This window comes from Elephas maximus, chromosome 17 (assembly GCF_024166365.1).
Source record: "Elephas maximus indicus isolate mEleMax1 chromosome 17, mEleMax1 primary haplotype, whole genome shotgun sequence".
Classification (NCBI taxonomy): Eukaryota; Metazoa; Chordata; class Mammalia; order Proboscidea; family Elephantidae; genus Elephas; species Elephas maximus.
The window spans coordinates 32,310,493-32,328,738 of NC_064835.1; the positions used below are offsets into that span (position 1 = coordinate 32,310,493).

General features: G+C 47.0%; 2 long non-coding RNA genes across 3 annotated transcripts in view; both read left to right on the top strand.

Annotated features, from left to right (window-relative positions):
* LOC126060546 (uncharacterized) overlaps positions 1 to 8,971 on the top strand; it is a 30,900-nt gene extending 21,929 nt beyond the window's left edge. Inside the window, exon 3 of the long non-coding RNA XR_007513615.1 lies at positions 8,881 to 8,971. This is a non-coding gene — a long non-coding RNA (uncharacterized LOC126060546). The remainder of the gene's footprint in view (positions 1 to 8,880) is intronic.
* Positions 8,972 to 8,987: 16 nt separating this feature from the next.
* Positions 8,988 to 17,362, top strand: LOC126060547 (uncharacterized). Of its 2 annotated transcripts, XR_007513617.1 has the most exons (4): positions 8,988 to 9,057; positions 9,817 to 9,952; positions 14,516 to 14,701; positions 17,300 to 17,362. It is a non-coding gene; the product is annotated as an uncharacterized LOC126060547 (long non-coding RNA). The 2 variants fall into 2 exon arrangements; XR_007513616.1 differs by lacking the exon at positions 17,300 to 17,362 and having other exon boundaries at positions 14,516 to 14,992.
* The last annotated feature ends 884 nt before the right edge of the window (positions 17,363 to 18,246 follow it).

The following is an 18,246-nucleotide window of genomic DNA, read 5'->3' on the forward strand; positions in this document are numbered from 1 at the left end:
CAGGGATAAATTTATTTGACCAGGAAAGCACAATAAATTTGGGGGTGGGATAAAGGATAAGGGTGGAGAAGGGTGCAAAGTCCTTCTTGCCTCACTGGTTAGGAAGGCTAACATTTGCAAACAATTAGTTTTGCTTCTACTGCACTTAGTAGCCATCTGAGGATGGCATGTAACGTTATCATTTGCATCTCACAGTCATGAAGGTGCAGAAGGTCAAGTTCTCACGGTAAGTTAAGAGGAGAACTAAGCCAAGGACCCAGTTTCTCTCAGTCCTGGGTCCACGTGCTGAGTCACTGAGAAGTTGCTTCTTGTTGTTTTTAGTTGTTGTGGAGTCAGCCGTTGACTCACAGCAACCTCATGCAAAACAGGATTGGACCATTGTGATCTGCAGGGTTTTCATTGGCTGATTTTCACAAGTAGATTGCCAGGCCTTTCTTTTTAGTCTTAGTCTGGAAGCTCCTCTGCAACCTGTTCAGCATCCTAGCAACACGCAAGCCGCCACTGACAGCCGGGTGGTAGTTGCACATGAGGTGCACTGGCCAGGAATCGAACCTGGGTCTCCAGCAAGGAAGGTGAGAGCTCTACCACTGAACCACCACTGCCCTCTGTGCAGTTGCTATACGGGGTAGCTAAAAAAAAACAAAAACAAAAATACAGGATTTGGGGTCAGAAATCTCTAAGTATGAATCATGCCCTTTGCTAACTGAGAAAGTTATTTGAACTTGCTAAGCCTCCATCTTTCTTTGGTGACAATGGGAAAACAATACGGTTGTAATGTTTAAGTGAAATTGCAAACACAAAGCACCCAATCAGTGTCTAGGCATGGCAGATAGTTTGATAATACATCATTATCCTTTCTTTTCTAGAATTCCAGGTGCCTTATTTTTTCTTGCTAGACCCAGCCAAGGTTTCAAAATAATATTATCAGGAGAAGGAGACGAAGAAGAAGGAGGAGAAGGGGAAAAAGAAGACAGCGAAGGAGGAGGAGGTGGAAAGGAAGAGAAGAAAAAGAATAAATAGTTAGCAGCCTGTTTGGATTGGAATCCTAATGATGATAGTAACTTATCAATATATCTGGATGGATGGGAAAACCGGTCACCAGGTACAGTGCAGAAAGTGCTAGGATGGAGGTAGGCAGGAAGGAGTGGGACCCCGTCTTTAAGAAGCCTCGCGGAGGGCATACGAGTTGGAATGGGTCTTTAAGGGTGAGTAAGAATCCAGCGAGGCAGGGGAAAGGCATTTAGGGCAGAGTGAACCACATATGCAAAGTCACTGAGCAGAGGCCCAGCAGGCCTGGGGTGGCTGCGGCGTGAACAGCATTGTGGAAGGGACGGACATAAGACCGGGAAGGCGTGTGACCAGGTTGTGAAGGGCTCACTGTGGCAGCCCGAGTAGTGGGGCTTTACCGGGAGTCCCCTGAGGGGTAGGAACATGACAGGCTTGCTTCATAGAGATGATTCCAGGTACTGCTTGGGGTGTGGGGGAGGGGAGGTTGGAGTAGGGAGGCAGCCAGTAGCCACCCGATCAAGAAAATCCGTACAGTAGACGGGCCCCATACAGTAAAGGGGTGAAATCTTTACACCAGCGATAAACCCTGGAGTGGCCAAAATCTAAAATGCGGGTTGGATTTCTTAGCCCAGTCTCTTCCCCCTGCTCTGTGCCGGAGTCATGACAAACCCTCTCCCTGGCTCCCAGCTGCTTTCTAATCCCAGGGATAAACATGAGTCATCCAAAGGAAAGGGCCCCCAAAACCAAAGGGAATACTTATTTTAAGTAGATTGACGTCGGTAGGAAGGAGAAAAAAAAGCCTCCGTGGCCTGAATGGGGCGCCATGACATTTGCACAGCCCGGCCATTGTGTAGACAGAAAATTCCTCAAGGTTGTGTTTGTCCAAGAAATCAGACAGTTTACGGTCCCTGAGTCAAAACACTCAAGGATTGGGAGCCAGGGTTTCCTGGGCTGAACCCAGTTACTAAATAAAATGAAAAGGAAAGAGCCATGAGGTGCCATGAATTGTTAAGCGGGTGGGGTTGGCTGCCAAGGCTCCAATCCAGCAGATGCAACAGCAGGCTCAGGGAGCACTGGGGTTTGCCAGGCCCTCCGCACGCCCACCCACGCCCCAGCTCCCTCCACCCTGACAGGCACTGCGGGCACCGTGGACGCTGGTGGAGTGCAGAGGTGGCTTAGCCACCTCAGGGCCCTGGACACGTCTGCAGGCCAGCCAGATCTGAGCAGAGTTCCTCCTCACAGCTCAAAAAAAACACCCTCTCCGTTCGTTGTGAGGGCATGGTGACTCCGTGGTAGAATTCTCGCCCTCCACGTGGGAGACCTGGAGCCCTGGTAGCACAGTGGTTAAGAGCTCGGCTGCTAGCCAAAAGGTTAGCTTGAATCCACCAGCCACTCCTTGGAAACCCTATGGGGCACTTCTACTCAATCCTATAGGGTCAATATGAGTCAGGGTCAACTCAACAGCGGCAGTGGGCTAATGGTCAGCGTGAGAGGCCCAGGTTCGATTCCTGGCCAATGCACTTCATGTGCAGCCACCATCCATCTATCAGTGGAGGTTTGTGTATTTTTATGATGTGGAATAGGTTTCAGTGGTGCTTCCAGACTAAGACTAGGAAGAAAGGCCTGGCAACCTACTTCTGAAAATCAGCTAATGAAAATTCTATGGATCACAACGATCCAGTTGGCAACGGACTACAGGGATAATGCAGGACTGGGCAGAATTTCGTTCTGTTGTGTGTGGAGCCGATAATTCCTCTTGCTGATTTTCTAACAGTCTACTCTGGCATCCTGCCAACGATGACCACCAGAAGTAGCATAGCATGCCAGTCCTCCTTTATCTTGTAGGAAAAATTTGTGGGAGAGGTGGTTTACAGACTTTATCACCTGTGGGAGAAAGAGATGAAAAGGAAAGCCACACAAGTGGGAACAGTGGGAAGAAAAAGGGGAGACAGAAGGGTGCCTCATCACCCCCTTCCTCTGTCCCCAGTGTCTGTATCCCAAGGGAGCTCAGGAACCACCACACACCAGCTGCTGAACAACTGCCTGCAGACAGTCACTGAGCTCTTCTCAGGACCACCCTGCAGAAACACGGGGGGAAGGATCAGGGACAGTGATGAGGAGAGAATCCTGCATGATATTGCAGTGCCCCAGGTCACTGACTAGGACCTGCCTGGGAAAAAAACACACCAGGCCACTTTTTGCTGGGGCTGTGTGTGTTTGGGGTTGCCCAGTGACCCTGGACGTTGCTCAGATGTCTTGCACAGGGCCACCCCTCCCTCTGGGCACCCACTGAATTCACGTCACTGATGGGTGGCAGTGTAGTCACCGCATGAAGGCTGTCCAGGACCTAAGCCCTAAAGAGTGCATCTCTGAGAGATGCTGAGAGAGTTCCCCGAAGCTGAACGGAACAAATTCAGAGGGAGGCGTGAAGGCCCTTCTTCAAGGCGAGAAGCAAAAACTTTTCATAAATGAACAAAGGAGGAAAGAACCCAGCCTAAGGCTGCAAACAATTAACGCCATCTTGTTTATTTCCCAAAAAGCAGGTGGACTTGTCTTTTTTATAAGCTATTTTTTATAAGGTTAGTTTTCTTTTTTAGAGTTCTTTTAAGGAAGATCACTTCCATGGTAGACCTCCTGAGAACAGAGCTGGGCATTTTCTGTGGGAGAGCCTGAGTCTTCATCACCACCAAGGAGCGTTCAGTGATCACCCACAAGGCACGACAGAAAAACAGAGCACCCTAGGAGACACCAAAGTGTTCATGTGGTGAATAACTGACATTCAACTCAGTGTTGCACCCTGCTCTGGTAGTCAGGGCTGGTTGTTTGGAAGCAGACACCAGGACCCCATGTATGTGAACACGCTGCAATCGCTGGGGACCAGGCTCTGCCCTAAGTGAAGCTGAAAGGTAGCCCTTCCTCCTTTCCTTTTCTTGATCCCTGACCCTCCTCTTTCTAATTTTGCTGTTCACTTCTGATCTACTTCTTTTTTTATTTGTTTCAAATATCTTTTTTATTGTTGTAAACACGTATAACACAACATCTGCCAATTCACCTTTTTTCATGTGTACAATTTAGCGACACCAATTACATTAACCATATTGTGTAACCATCGCCAATATCCATTGGCATGTTTGCCATCACCATAATCAGAAACCAAAGCTTCCTAAATGATGGCTTCCCCGTTCCCACCTCAGGGAACCACTAATAAACGTTGGTCTCTGTGCATTTGCCTGTTACTCCTAATTCTTAAAGAAAGCAGCTGTAAATTGAATGGCATTAAGACATTGACAATGTGATGGTTGAACAACATGATGAATGTAATTTAAGTCACCGAACCATGCAAGTGAAGACCTTAGAAAATGGAAAATGTTCTGTTACCCACAGGGACTAAATGAGCGCTTGCATCATACAGAGAGAGAGGAAGGATCCAGACCAGGGCTGCAGGAGACGGGTGGTGAGCATGAGACCAAAAGGGCTCAGACTAGAATGGGGGACTCCGGGCAGGTCTTGAGAGGCCTTGTGAGCGCACCTCACGTCCCACCAGGTTGATCTGCACCATTTCGCCAGGAGCGCGGGCCTTCTGGATATGGTGAGCTTTGGACAGTAGAGGAGACTTGAGTAGGGGTGGGGGATAATGGCAGGTGCAGAGCTCAGAGGGGCGGGGTAAGCACTATCTACCAGTGCGCCACTGGGAAGTCCTGCAAAAGGTGAGGGGAGATAGCCAGTCAAGCCAGTGAATTTGATTTTCACCCTTGGCTGCTGCTCAGCCAGAGTTGAGGGTCTGGTCACTTAAAGGCCCCTGGACATACAGTCATCATGAGTTGGAATCGACTCGATGGCAACTGGTTTGGCTTGGGCTTTGGGGGACTTCAATCAAAACAGCTGGAATCTTGATGTAGCCAGTGTAGTTGCTGTGTGACATTTGTTAAGTCGCCTTACCCTTCTGTGCCCTAAAAGCAGAGAGGATCACAGAGATTTGGCGGGGTGTGGGGGTCCAATGAGCTAATAACGTACTTGCAGATTCCTTCATTCAGAGATGGTCAGAGAATGTCTGTCAAGCGACTTCCAGAAGTAGGACCGGGATTTGAAGAGTTTCCTCTAGGGTAGGGCAGCTCTCTCCCCTGCTCAGCTTACGCCCTGTGCCAGAGAGGAGAGAAAGACAAACAGCGATCTCACACTTTTTCACTGTTCACGGGCTAAAGGGTAATCACCGGACCTTTGACAGCTCTCCAAGAGCTCTGCTGGTTTCAGGCCCGAGCTGTTAACAGTGGGGGACTGACAGCAGAGGCTGGCAGCAGAGGGTCAGGCGGGGACGTGGCCGTGGCCGTGGCAGTGTCACGGGTCTGGGCTATCTGGGGTCCCGAGTTCAGGATACTTTGCCTTTCCTGCTGGAAACTTCCAGGGCACCCGCCCAGTTTGGAGCCTCAGGTTGGCAAATAAGCAAAGGGAAATTGGTCCCAATTACTTTCCAGGATTTCCATTCTCTCTGACGTGTTAGATTCCTGTCAGCATTCATCAGAGTTAAACATTTATTTTATTCTCTCTGGTGGGCAAGAGCCGGGGCTTTAGAACACCTTCCCTGACAAGGTGAAGCCTGCAGATTCTGACACCGATACTGTCTCCAGAGATTTTCTGGTTTTGTTTTTGTTTTTAAGGTAGCTTTTTATTTTTTTTGTAGTTTTCTTTTTAGGGTACACCAAGCAAAGGAAAAAACAACGCGTTAAAATAACCTTGACTTCTGAAGAGTTCGCTCATTCCTGCAGGGGAGCAATTTTGTTTTTGAAGAGCTGTTTTGCCATAAAGGCAAAAATCTTAGCAGTTTGAATTTTACCCTTCCAGTGTTTCTTTTTTTTTTTTTTTTCTTTCACCGTGGGTAATTTCCAGTTGTACTGAAGTCCTTTGGCCCAGAGCTTGGTTAATACAGCTAAATGGCGCCCCCTGAAGGCCTACAGGGAGGGGTGCAGTAGAAGAGGATAGGGTGAAGAACCTGAAGCCCTGTGGAGCCCACCAAGACAAGTCTGGCAGAAAGGCCATGTGGTGCGTAGTAAGGCCAGTTAGCTTCGCTACTAACCCAGCTCTGACACCGTCGGGCTCTCTGCCCATCAGCAGAAAAGACTGTGGGCTTTGGCATAAACCAGGCCTTGGGTTGAATTCCAGGACAGAGTAATTACTTAACCTCTCTGACTCTGTTTTTCTTTCTGTATAATGGGGATAATACAGAATACTGTTGTTGTTGTTGGGTGCCTTTGAGTCGCCTCTGACTCACAGCAACCCCATATACAACAGAAAAAAACACTGCCTGATCCTACACCATCCTCACAATAGTTGCTATGTTTCAGTCCGCTGAGGATTGGAAAGAAAAATATATACTCTCTAGCGCTGGAGCTGGCACATAATAAACACCCAATAAATAGTAGCTATAATTTTTTTTTTTTTTAATAACTTTTAGGTTCCCATTCTTGGTCCACCACTTTCCTATGTGTGACCTTGGACAAAACATTTTGTCTTTGGCTCAGTTTCTTCATCTGTGGAATGGGTTCATGAAAATGCCCTCTAAGGCACTATCTAGTATATGTGCTCTGCTGACCTAAGAGTCTCATGGAATCTACTGGGCAAGTCAATTACTTCACCTCTCCCAGGATATTGTCTCATCAGTTAAAGGAAGGGGTTGGTGATCCTTAAAATCCTTAGGGGCATCTCCAGTTCAACGACACTTACATCATCATCTGTTCTTTAGGAGAAATGGAAAACGTCACGGAGTGCAAGGAGGGAGGCCAAGACCCTTGGGTTCTTGGCTCAGTTCTGCCCCCTAGTGACGGCTCTTGGAGCCCTTCCTAGCAGTAAGGCTGGTTAAGGATCGCTTTACAATGTGGTCAGCAAAGAGATTTGCAGGCAGAAACGTGGTCTGGAAGCTCCCAAAGGTTCTGATCCCCACTCTGGACTCACTTGTCCACTGTATAACTCAGCGCTTACATTTTCTCACACAATCAGGTATAGCATGAGAACGGACAATGCATGCAGAGTACAATGGGCCTAAACTGAGCTGGACTAAGCCGTAATTCTCACCGTTAGGGGGGAGAGAGAACCTGAATTACTTGGCATCTAGGCGTACAAGTTATCATAGAATGGGGAATCAGTAAAAAGAGATGACCAAGAGTGCTCTTGGAGTCTCTGGACGGTACAAACTGTTAACACACTCAGCTGCTAACTGAAAGGTTGGAGCTTTCAGGCCACCCAGATGTACCTTGGAAGAAAGGTCTGGAGACCTACTTCTGAAAAATCAGCCATCGAAAACCTTCTGGAGTACAGTTCTACCCTGACATACATGGAGTAGCCATGAATTAGAAATGATTCAATAGACAACTGGTTTTTTTAGAGGACACTTACCAGTACCAACTCTGTGGGGCAGTCCTACTCTGTCCTATAGGGTTGCTATGAGTTGGAATTGACTCGAGGGCAATGGGTTTGGTTTGGTTTTGGGTTTATCAGTACCAGTTGCCGTCAACTCTGGTTCATAAATGAATTCCGAGGCACCTCTGGGTGGACTCAAACCTCTAGCCTTCTAGTTAGCAGCTGAGTGCCTTAACAGTTTGTACCATTCAGGGACTCCAAGAGGACACTGACTGCATTTTAAAAATTGATTAATTCTTATTACTTGAAATTCTTAGTGTATTATTGTAGATATTACCCTGTGGCAAGAGGAGAAAATTTTAGTTTAGAGGAAGAACTTCCAAATTGTATCTGGTACTCCTCTGCATATTACATTTTAAAGAAAAAGGACAGATGTGTTTGGGGGTGCAGGAGGAGAGGCAAGAAGCTGTCCTCTGAGGGGAGGCACCTTGAAACACGCCCTCAGAGGGAGAACAAATTCAGGGTGCGTTTTCTTTGAGAAGTGAGGGGCACTGAGTGGCTCCCAGAGTGACAGTTAATGGCGAGCGTAAGCTGGATATTCAAACAGCCTGGCTCTTGTCCTTCATCAGAAGATACCCCTCTGGGCAGCTTTCCTTGACTGTGCTTTGGGAACCTGTGTTCTGCGCCTAGAGAGACCCCTTCTGCCCAAAGGATGGCAGTGCAGTGCAGCCAGTTGATGGAATCGCAGAGAGACCTGGGAAAGAGGCTGAGACCACACTCCCCAATAGGTCAGAACACTGCACCCCCAACACACACACTGTGCACGCCCTGGGCCACTGCATCCTCCAGAGCTTCTTCCCGGCTCCCGCTGGGGGCGAGGCACTGCTCTGGGAGCTGCTGGAGACCATGCTGGGCACATGACGTCCCAGGCCCTGGTCCCTCCCTGCGTGCATGAGGTCCTAGGCCTTGGTCACCCCCTGGGCTGGGAGTCAGCAGCTCCAGAGGCTTTCAGGAAGATGGTGCTGCTTTCTGGCTGGGCGGATAGAAGCGTTCCTTCCATTTGGTCCGTTTCGCCACATGGGCTATCACCATCTTCTCAGATTCTCCCTGTCCATCCACTGGACGGCAGAAGGCTGATCTCAGAGCCCTGATGGTGAGTGCAGGGCAGCATGGAGGGGCCCTTCCGGGGTTAGAGACTTGCCAGAGCCTTATGTGGATGGCCTCCACTGAGCTGGGACTCAGCTCAGGTCTTCGGTTTTCCGTCCATCATTCTATCTGAATCTCGTTTGGACAGTTGTTTTTACTGGCATTTTGAAAATTACAGAAAAGCTAAAGGTGTGAGCATTTCTGGACACAAGTCTTTTCTTTCCTGGCCCTGCCACCTTCTTCCCTATCAGCAGAGTCACCCCGTGTGGCTGGGCTAATGCAATTTATGTCTTAAACATCGTAATGCTCTAAAGGAGAATTTAGCGCAGCTATTTTTTTTTCTTCTTATATTTGTTTTTATCTTTCTTAACTCAGTTCCGTCATTTACCCCAACTTTACCTCCGAGTTGGATTCCAGTCGCCTTAGAAGCCCCGTGAGGGATGGTGGAAGCTTTTTGCCATGGTGATGCTGTGTTTAAATTAGGAACTAATAAAGGTCTCTGCAGCCAGCCCCTCGTCAAGAGCGTATCACATTGTCCTTGGCAAAGAGGTGGTAAGTAATATTTACACAGAAAAACTGAGGCCAAACGGAAATGTCTCTGGCTTGGTGTCCCCTGGAGAGGCTGTAGCTCCATGGGAGGGGTTGTCCTGCTATTCTGACCCCAGGCCATGCCAGCACCCCAGAGGAGTCCCCGGGTCTCCCCAGTGAAAATCCCTGATCCCAACTATGCCATGCCCCCTCCCCACACCTCTGCGGCTGTACACGCTTCTTCTCTCTGCTTAGAAATACTCTTTTCCCTGTTCTGTCAGGCGACAGTCCTCACCACTCAAACGTCTCCTGTCCTGAGAAGGCTCCTTGTGCTCCTCCCAGGGGCAGCACTGCCTGCACTTTCCTCTCACAAAGACCCTTTACCCCACGAAAGTCAGGTGGACGACAGACTCTGAGTGTCCCATGGCTTTCTCATAACTCTGAGCAGATAAATCCCAAAACTGCTGACAGCCCTCTTTCTGGAAAGAGCAGGAAATGGAGCTCCCTGAGATCCTGGGGTTCCAGCCACAAAGGCTCTCGCCAGCCTTGGAACAGGCCAAATGTTCACTTGTTAGGAAGGGTTGGCTCACACAAGCCACCGCATCCAGGGGGCTTCACTGTTCCAGTTATTTCCAGGTTTGAAGAATCTTGTCTGCTCCCCTCTCATTGGCAAGGACTGGTTCTAATGAATTCTGCACAATTTCTGGCACTAAGAGGTGCTCAGTAATTGTTTACCGAGTTCACTGAGTCAACAGCGAATTTGTCTCATTTCTTTTCTGACAGCAGAACACCACCTACTTCATCATCAACCTCGCCATCGTCACCATCACAAGCATGACAACAATTCCAGCAGCAACTGTAATACCTAATGTTTCCCCGGCGCCTACTATGCACCAGATACTGGGCTACGTTGTCTCCTGTAAGTCTCCAAACAGACACCATTAGTATTCCCATTTTACAGATGAGAGAAGTGAGTTTTAAAGAAGTAAAGTAACCTGCCAGAGTCCACACCCCAGGCCTGACTGGCCCCTGAGCCTGAGCACAGGCATACCAAAAAAAAAAAAAAAAAAATTTATTGCCGTGGAGTCACTTCCAACTCATAGTGACCCTATACAACAGGGTAGAACTGCCCCATAGTGTTTCCAAGGCTGTAATCTGTATGAAAGCCGACTGCCACAACTTTATTTCATGGAGTGACTGGTGACTTTGAACCACCAGCCTTTCAGTTAGCAGCCAAGCGCTTTAACCACTGTGCCACCAAGGCTCCTTGTGCACAGGCTTGCTGCCTCTCAAAGGCATCTTCCCCATTGCCCTACTCACCCAGGTGGCTCATCAGGTCCTGGAATACCTCATGAGTGGTCACTTTCCTACCCAAGGAGGATGGCCAGGGCAGGAATTTTGTGCCCACTTGCAAAGCCAAGATCAAATCTTGTTAGTATTCTCCTCTCCTGGTCATTTGTTCAAGCATTTAGCAAATAACTGCTGGGTGCTTACGATGTGTTCTGTTAAGCATATGAGATAATAAAGAAGACAGTGTGTATGGGGTTTTGTAAGGTTGGCAGTTCAAACCCACCAGCCACTCCTTGCAAACCCTGTGGGGAAGTTCTCCTCTGTCCTGTACGGTTGCTATGAGTCAGAATTGACTCAATGGCAGCAGGTTTGGAGCTATGTTTTACTATGGGGAGTGAAGAGTAAGTATTGGGGAAGGGTAAGCAGGAATTACAACAATGACCTGAAACCATTCTGTTGTTCTTGCCTCCAGCTTCTACTTCCTTCACAACCACCACCACCCATCCCCAGAAAGCCTACCTTTCCAGGTGGTCTGGTATCTAAGGTCTCCAAGTCTGCCCCCACCCACCAGCATCAAATCATGGAGAAGCATGGATGTTAGGACAAGTATAACCTAGGTCTGATTTCCAGCATGACTACTTATAACTGATAACCTTCCTGAGCTTCAGTTCACATCTATAAAATAATTTCCCTTTGATACTCTTAGATAGTCTATGATCAAATGGGGCAAGACAACATTTGGACTGACTTGAGGAGTAAATGTCAGGTGAGGAAATGGAGGTAGCAAATAGAATTGCTTTGGAGAAGTGTGTAGAAGACAGATTTGATGGTAGTTGGGAGTGAGGGTAGAGCTGAGGGAAGGGGCTTAAGGATGGGAAGGTGTTTTGCACATTTGTAAGTGAGAAGAGAAACCAACAGAGAGGGAGAGGTTAAAACATAGGAAAAGGCAACCATGACTCTTGGAAGACACAGAAAGAGGCAGATGGACATGGGCTCACGGTGCAGTTGAATGAATTAGCCTTGAACCTGGGAGTATCGTCCCCTTGTCCTCTGATGTGAGTGGGGAGGATGCAGAGATGGTGCAGAAACAGGCAGACACGTGTATAAGTAGCCAAGCAGACACATAGAAAAGGTAATTCCTGATAAAAAAAAAAAATTTTTTTTTTTTTTTTTAGTCTCACTTTTTTTAACCATGAAATAGAAATAAAAAGTTATGAGAATCAGGGACTGAAATATTACAAGGAAGCTATAAGTGAGGGGGAGGAGATTTTAACTAGGCAGTGAGGGCCAGGAAAGAGGAGCTAACCAAACACAAATGAAAGATTTGATGGAAGGCTCTGAGTTCTAGCTGAGTTAGGAGACCATGAATTATAGTTAAGAAAAAAAAAAAGTCAACATGGTTCTGTGATTTGTCTCATCATCACTGTTTCCCAATGTGTAAGACCAAAGGCGGTGGATGACTTGTGGGACTGAACCTGTCTTGGAGGCTTATTGGGGACGTGTGGAGCTCACTCAATGAACAATTCTTTATAGTTATGCCATGCACTACTCTAAATATGCAGGGCAAACAAAACCATTACAAACTCTGATACTTATAGTAATGAAGGGCAGATGTACAAGGGAAGGAAAGATAGATGAAATTGTTGCTCGGGTGATCAACCATAGGGTGCAGGTGTGGAAGGAGAGACAGCTTAGAAATAGGCTGATAACCAATGAGGAAATGGAGAGGTCAAGGACCAGAGATGTCTGGGAAATCAAAGAGCAGATGGGTGGAAAAAAGTTCATGAGAAATCTGAAAGAACAAAAAGTCAGAGAGTAGGATATTGACTCTGCTGGTTCTTAGAGATATTGAAGTCCAGGCTGTCGCTATGGGTGGCTAAAGAAGAGTGGAGATACAGGCCTTTGAAGTAGGGGGTCAGGGAACTGGGGTGGGACGGGCAGGCATTTGACTGATATAAAGCTCTCCTAGGATTTTTTTTTTTTTAGGATTATGCAAGTGTTGAAGTAGAGCCACGACATGGATGAACTTAGAAAACATTATGCTGAGTGAAATAAGTCAGTCACAAAAGGGCAAATACTGTGTGATCTCAGTTATACAAAATAAGCTAACACACAGAAACCAGAGATTATTGGCGGTTACCAGGTGTGGGAGGGAAGGAGAAAGGGCATCTTTTTGCTCGGGGGGCATGGAGTTTCTGTAAACGGTGGTAAAATAATTCAGAAAAGCATAGCAACACAGGTTGAGTAACATGAAGAATGTAATCAATGTCACTGAATTGGACATGTGGAAATTGTGGAACTGGTGAGGGTTTTGTTGTGTATATTGTCACTTCAATAAAAGAAAAATAAAGAATTTAAGTAGAGAAAGAAGGTTTTGAGACAGGTCCAAATACTTAACTAGTGAAGAAACACGACCTGAAATTTTGTGGAAGGAAGACAAGAAAGGATAGTTTGTTGGACTAGTATGAGCTACAATGGAAGGTGAACTTTTATCGAAAGGTAAAACATCTGAGAGGAGTGGTAGGTACCTGAGAGAATACAGTCCCCTCAGTCATGGCCCCTGGTGCTTCAGGTGTCAGAAAATGACAGTGAAGAAGGCTCAGAGAAAGCGTGTTTCCGTTGGGACATTTCAGTGGAGAGAATGATCTTCACTACAGTAGACCCAAGCAGTTGTAGTCAAGTTGACTATGACTCACCATGACCTCATGTGTGTCAGAACAGAACTGTGCTCCGTAGGGTTTGCAATGGCTGATTTTTTTGGAAGTATATCAACAGGACTTTCTTCTGTTGTACCTTTTGGTGGGCTTGAACCTCCAACCTTTTGGTTAGCAGCAGACTGCCTTAACTTTTTGCACAACCCAGGGACACCTACAATGGTAGAGGGGAATGAAAAGTTTGGCTAAGGAGTCTGGGGTCTTAAAAGTTTGTGAGCAGCCATCTAAGATACTCCACTGGTCTTGCCCCATCTGGAGCAAGGGAGAATGAAGAAAACCAAAGACACAAGGGAAACATTAGTCCAAAAGACTAATAGACCACAAGTATTACAGCCTCCAGCGGACTGAGTCCAGCACAACTGGATGGTGCCCCCCTACCACCAGTGAGTGCTCTGACAGGATCACAATAGAGGGTCCCCAATAGAGCTGGAGAAATATGTAGAACAAAATTCTAACTCACACACACACACAAAAAGACCAGACTTGCTGGTCTGACAGAGACTGAAGAAACCCCAAGAGTATGGCTCCTGAATACCCTTTTAGCTCAGTACTGAAGTCATTCCTGAGGTTCACCCTTCAGCCAAAGATTAGACAGGCCCATAAAACAAACAATAATACACATAACTCAACCATGTATATGGGAGTAAATGGGCACCCCAGCCCAGGGGCAAGGACCAGAAGGCAGAAGAGAACAGGAAAGCCAGTAATGGGGAACCCAAAGTTGAGAAGGGGAGAGTGTTGACATGTTGTGGGGTCGGCAACCAATGTCACAAAACAATATGTGTATTAATTGTTTAAGAAGAAGCTAGTTTGTTCTGTAAAACTTCATCTAAAGTACAATACAAAAAAAAATTTTTTTTTTTAATTTTGGCTGAGGATTCTTGAGGTGGTACCTGTGGCAAAAGTTAGGGAGAGGAAATAAAGGCAAGAGGAGCCAAGGGAGAAGCAGAGAGGGGAAAGAGGTTTAGGGGACAAGAAAGAACAGGAAGTCAGCAGAGGAGGGCAGAGGGGTGCTCTTCATGCTGTGACCAAATGTCACAGGGAGAAGGAGTGTGGCGAATGCAGCTGACTTCAAAACCTCAACTTTGACCCAGGTTGTTCTGGCGCCAACACTGACCTAGGGTTCAAGCCATAATTTGGGTTGGCCTCAGCTGAGCAAAAAGGCTGTCACAGCTGCCTCTGTCCCTCAGGTATCGTCCCTCCATCCTCCGGATCCTCAGTCTCCTAGGCTCTGTTCCTTGATGGGAGCGTGGGTGAAGGGCCAGGGCCAGGACTCGGCTGAAGCAGGCCAGGTGCCTAGGGCACAAATTATGGGGAGCCACTCACTCTCAGGGTCATGCAAGTTCAAGGTCATCACTGACCTAGTATCCTGCAAAAATGACCATCCCCAGCTGCTTGGTGCTCCATGATGCAGAAAGGTTAAAACAGGCGTGTAACCCAGTCCTGCATGACTGACAATAAGGATATTTTTAAAATAGGCATAGAAGACAACTGAAGGAACTCTGTAAGAATAAAGAAAAACACCATGGTGCAAACACGGCCTGCTTTGGCCAGGAGTCACCTTTAGAATCCAGTTGATTGATGTTCTGTTTTCACTGTCCACCGTGATCAGCGATGGGAGAGCCTGAACCACCGTCAGCTTGGGCTTACTGACCGCCTACCAGGTACCAAACACTATAGGAAATCTAGAGTCCTTAGTTTTTGCAAGTTTTCAGTTTGGTAAGTTAACCCCGGGGCAGCCCACTAGCGGTAACTGGCAGGACGGGGGCCACAGAAAAATAACTTCTTGCCTGAGAATGCGAGAGTCTGCCACCTAGTGGCCGCTATTCTGTCTGCAGTGGCCAATTTCTCAATCCCTCAACTAGGAGAAAAAAGGAGGTGTTTGTTCCCAGAGGACCTTAAGCCTCATCTAAGCCTCTGTCCCTCCTTTTCCCTTTCTCCCTACCCGTTCATTAACTAGAAGCCACTTAAAGGTGAAAGTAAATAAATAACGAGGCTTAGCGGGAGTGGCTAGAGAGCTACTGTCTGTCCCTGTACTTGGCCTCGCCGTGCACCTGAGATGCCTCCACCGTCAACTTTGAAATCTCACTTCGGCCGCCAGGAGGAACTAGGGCTGCTGCGCAGACGCACGCCTGCTTTCCCCCGGCGCTTCTCTTTGCTTTGTTTCTCCATTGCTTCCAGCCTTAGCCAGGGTGTCCAGGACTACCCAAGCAAAGCAGCTCCTGCTTGCAAATTCAGGACAAGGCACACTTGGTCAGGACTCACAGCCTCTTCATGCAGGCCCAGAAGAGATCATCCTGGGTTCTCCGGTAAAAAGCCTTTTTCTTAGGGGGAATGGAGCTGACAAGGACAGGCCACACACACTAATCTCTGGGCCCATCTAGTGCCCACCCCCAGCACTGGCCACCAGCTGGGGGACACCTTCAAGCACCTTTTTTTTTTGTCTTCTGCAAAACAGTAAATCCCTAAGAGGCACAAATTGGCCGAGGCAGCCCAAAGTGAAAGGAAGCTTTGGCAAATTGTACTGATTTCCGTCACTGCTGTAAGCAAACAGGAAAACCCAAGACAATAAAACCTGAATTATTGCATTCGTGTTTCAGCTGTCATGTGGACTACGTGTCCCTTATTTTGTCATATTGTCAGGGTCTTCAACAGCTTTCTATTTGCTCAAAATACTAAGTTTAGAGCAAAATCCAGAACTCCCAGTATGCTGCTGCTTCACTCCTTAATGCTTTCAGCTTAGCAGCTCCACTTTCACGTCTTCATCCTTGAATTTTGAAACATGTATTTTATAAGAAAAGAGTGTCATTAATTTGCTGTCACTCAATGGAGGAGTTTTTTGCTCTATAGCCTTCAGTGGCTCCCCAACCCCCGGGACAGTAGCTGGACAGCTCCACTTTTCATGTCTTCATCCTTAAATTTTGAAACATGTGTTTTATAAGAAAAAGAAGAGTGTCATTAATTTGCTCTCCACTCAGTGGAGGAGTTTTTTGCTCTATAGCCTTCAGTGGCTCCCCAGCCCCCAGAACAGCGGCTGGATGCCTCGGCCAGGCTCTGAGTCCCCTCTGATGCCATGTCTCTCACCATCCCTCGCACATACGGCACCCCACATCCGTGAGGCTTCTCTCCTGTCCCTGGTGCCCTCCTACAGCCTCTGGCTAGGATGCCTTCCCCACCAAGTCCACCTGGAGAATTTGTATTCAGCCTTCAAGTTTTCTGCTCAAATCCACTGCTCTCATCACTCTTTTTATGGCACATTATGATTTTTCTTCCTCTGTCTTTCCCACTAGACTGAACTCTTCACAGACAAAAATGGTGCGTTTTCATCTTTGATTCCCAGAATATAGAAGTAGCATCTCCTGGCTGTGATAGGTACTCACGAGTCCTATTTAATAAATGAATGTGTGAATGACTGAATGGACAGTAAGGAAAGAAGAAAAGGAGGGCAGAAGGAGGAAGGAAGAAAAGGAGAAAGAGATAAAAAAAAAAAAAAAACAGAGTTCCTGTACAAAACGTTCTCTGTACAAGATTACAGACATCATCTTTCAGCACCCATCTCCTCTTTGCTAGTGTCTTCCACCTCCATGCTCAAAGCCCATGCCAACATGGACCCTCCACTGTGGCATCCCATCAGCCTCCGTCCCTCAGGCCATGTCCCCCTATTCTCCAGGTCCCTTTAAAATAAAAGTTGCCATATAGTCAATTTCTATGCGTGGCAACCCCATGTGTTTCAGAGTAGAACTGCCCTCCATAGGGTTTTCAATGAAATGCTTGCCAGGCCTTTTTTCTGAGGTGCCCCTTTCAGACCACCAACCTTTCAGTTAATAGCCCAGGACTTAACAGTTTGTGCCAGCCAGGGACTCCCCAGATCCCTTAGCTCCTATAAAAATTACATGTCCTGGGTCTCTTGCCTTCAGGAACCCTAGTGAATCAGAGAAACTAATTCACGATGCTGTATCAATGACTACTATTTAAGAGTTAAATTCCAGCAGACTTCGCTGCCTTAAGTCCAGCAAGTGTGAGTTGTGAAAATGTCAATTCCTCTGCCAGGGAATATATTTCTAAGGCAGAGGGAAGCTCCCTAATTACCCACAGATTTTGTACAGCTTGTATGATTGCACCCAAATAACTGCTTTATCCAAAATGAAGGGAGTTGGAAACTGAAGTAGACCCATGAGGGTTCCTGTCCTCAACCCCACCCCAGTCCTTAACAGAAGTCCTTAAATTTCAAGATCTCTGAAATCCTTGTTTGGTACCTGCAGAGGAAGTCTGAGAGCTCGAGGCAAGTGCAGAATGGAGCAGAGAGATAAAAGAAGAGAAGGAAGCAAGCGAAGAAAAGGAGGAAGAAAGGAATCCTTTGGGGGCTGTTCAAAACAATTCCACCCTTCTTTTACATGTGCTTAATCCAGAAGCTGAAAGTCTCTGTAGGAGATGTCGGTTTTCATGGAAACAGGAAATTTGTGAAGTCTCCGGAAGAGGAAGAAATGTTTCAGGAGATAAATCAACACTCTATAAACCCAGAGATGGGACTTGGTTGCGCATCGGCTAAGACAAATAAGAATGTCAAATGATCCTCAGAACATAAAGTGTAGAGGACAACAGGGCTCCAGAAGTAGAAGCTGTGGACTTCACAGCTGCTCCTGGTGCTGTCATACAGAGAAGCGCCAAGACAAACACCTACAGATACAAGCTCCCCCACTCCCATCCCAAATGCTTTTCCTTAACTATCTCACACTTCAGGCAAAGAGGTCTAATGCCGTTACAGCCTAAATGAATCTCAATTACTCACTTTATAAGCATAAATTTAATGTTTTTTTTAGGTGTCCTCCAGTCAGTTTCTACTCAAAGCAACAATAGAACAATACTCTGCCCCATACTGCACCATCCACACAATCATTGCTGTGATCGAGCCCATCCTTTCAACCACTGTGTCAATCCATCTCCTTGAGGGTCTTCCTCTCTTTTATTGACCCTCTGCTTTACCAAGAATGATATCCTTCTCCAGGGGCTGATAACACATCCAAAGTACTTGAGACGAAGTCTTGCCATCCTTGTTTCTAAAGAGCATTCTGGCAATATTTCTTCCAAGACAGATTTGTTCATTCTTCCAGCAGTTCATGGTATATGCCATATTCTTCACCAACACCATAATTCTTCAGTCTTCCTTATTCATTGTACAGCCTTCACGTGCATATGAGGATACTGAAAA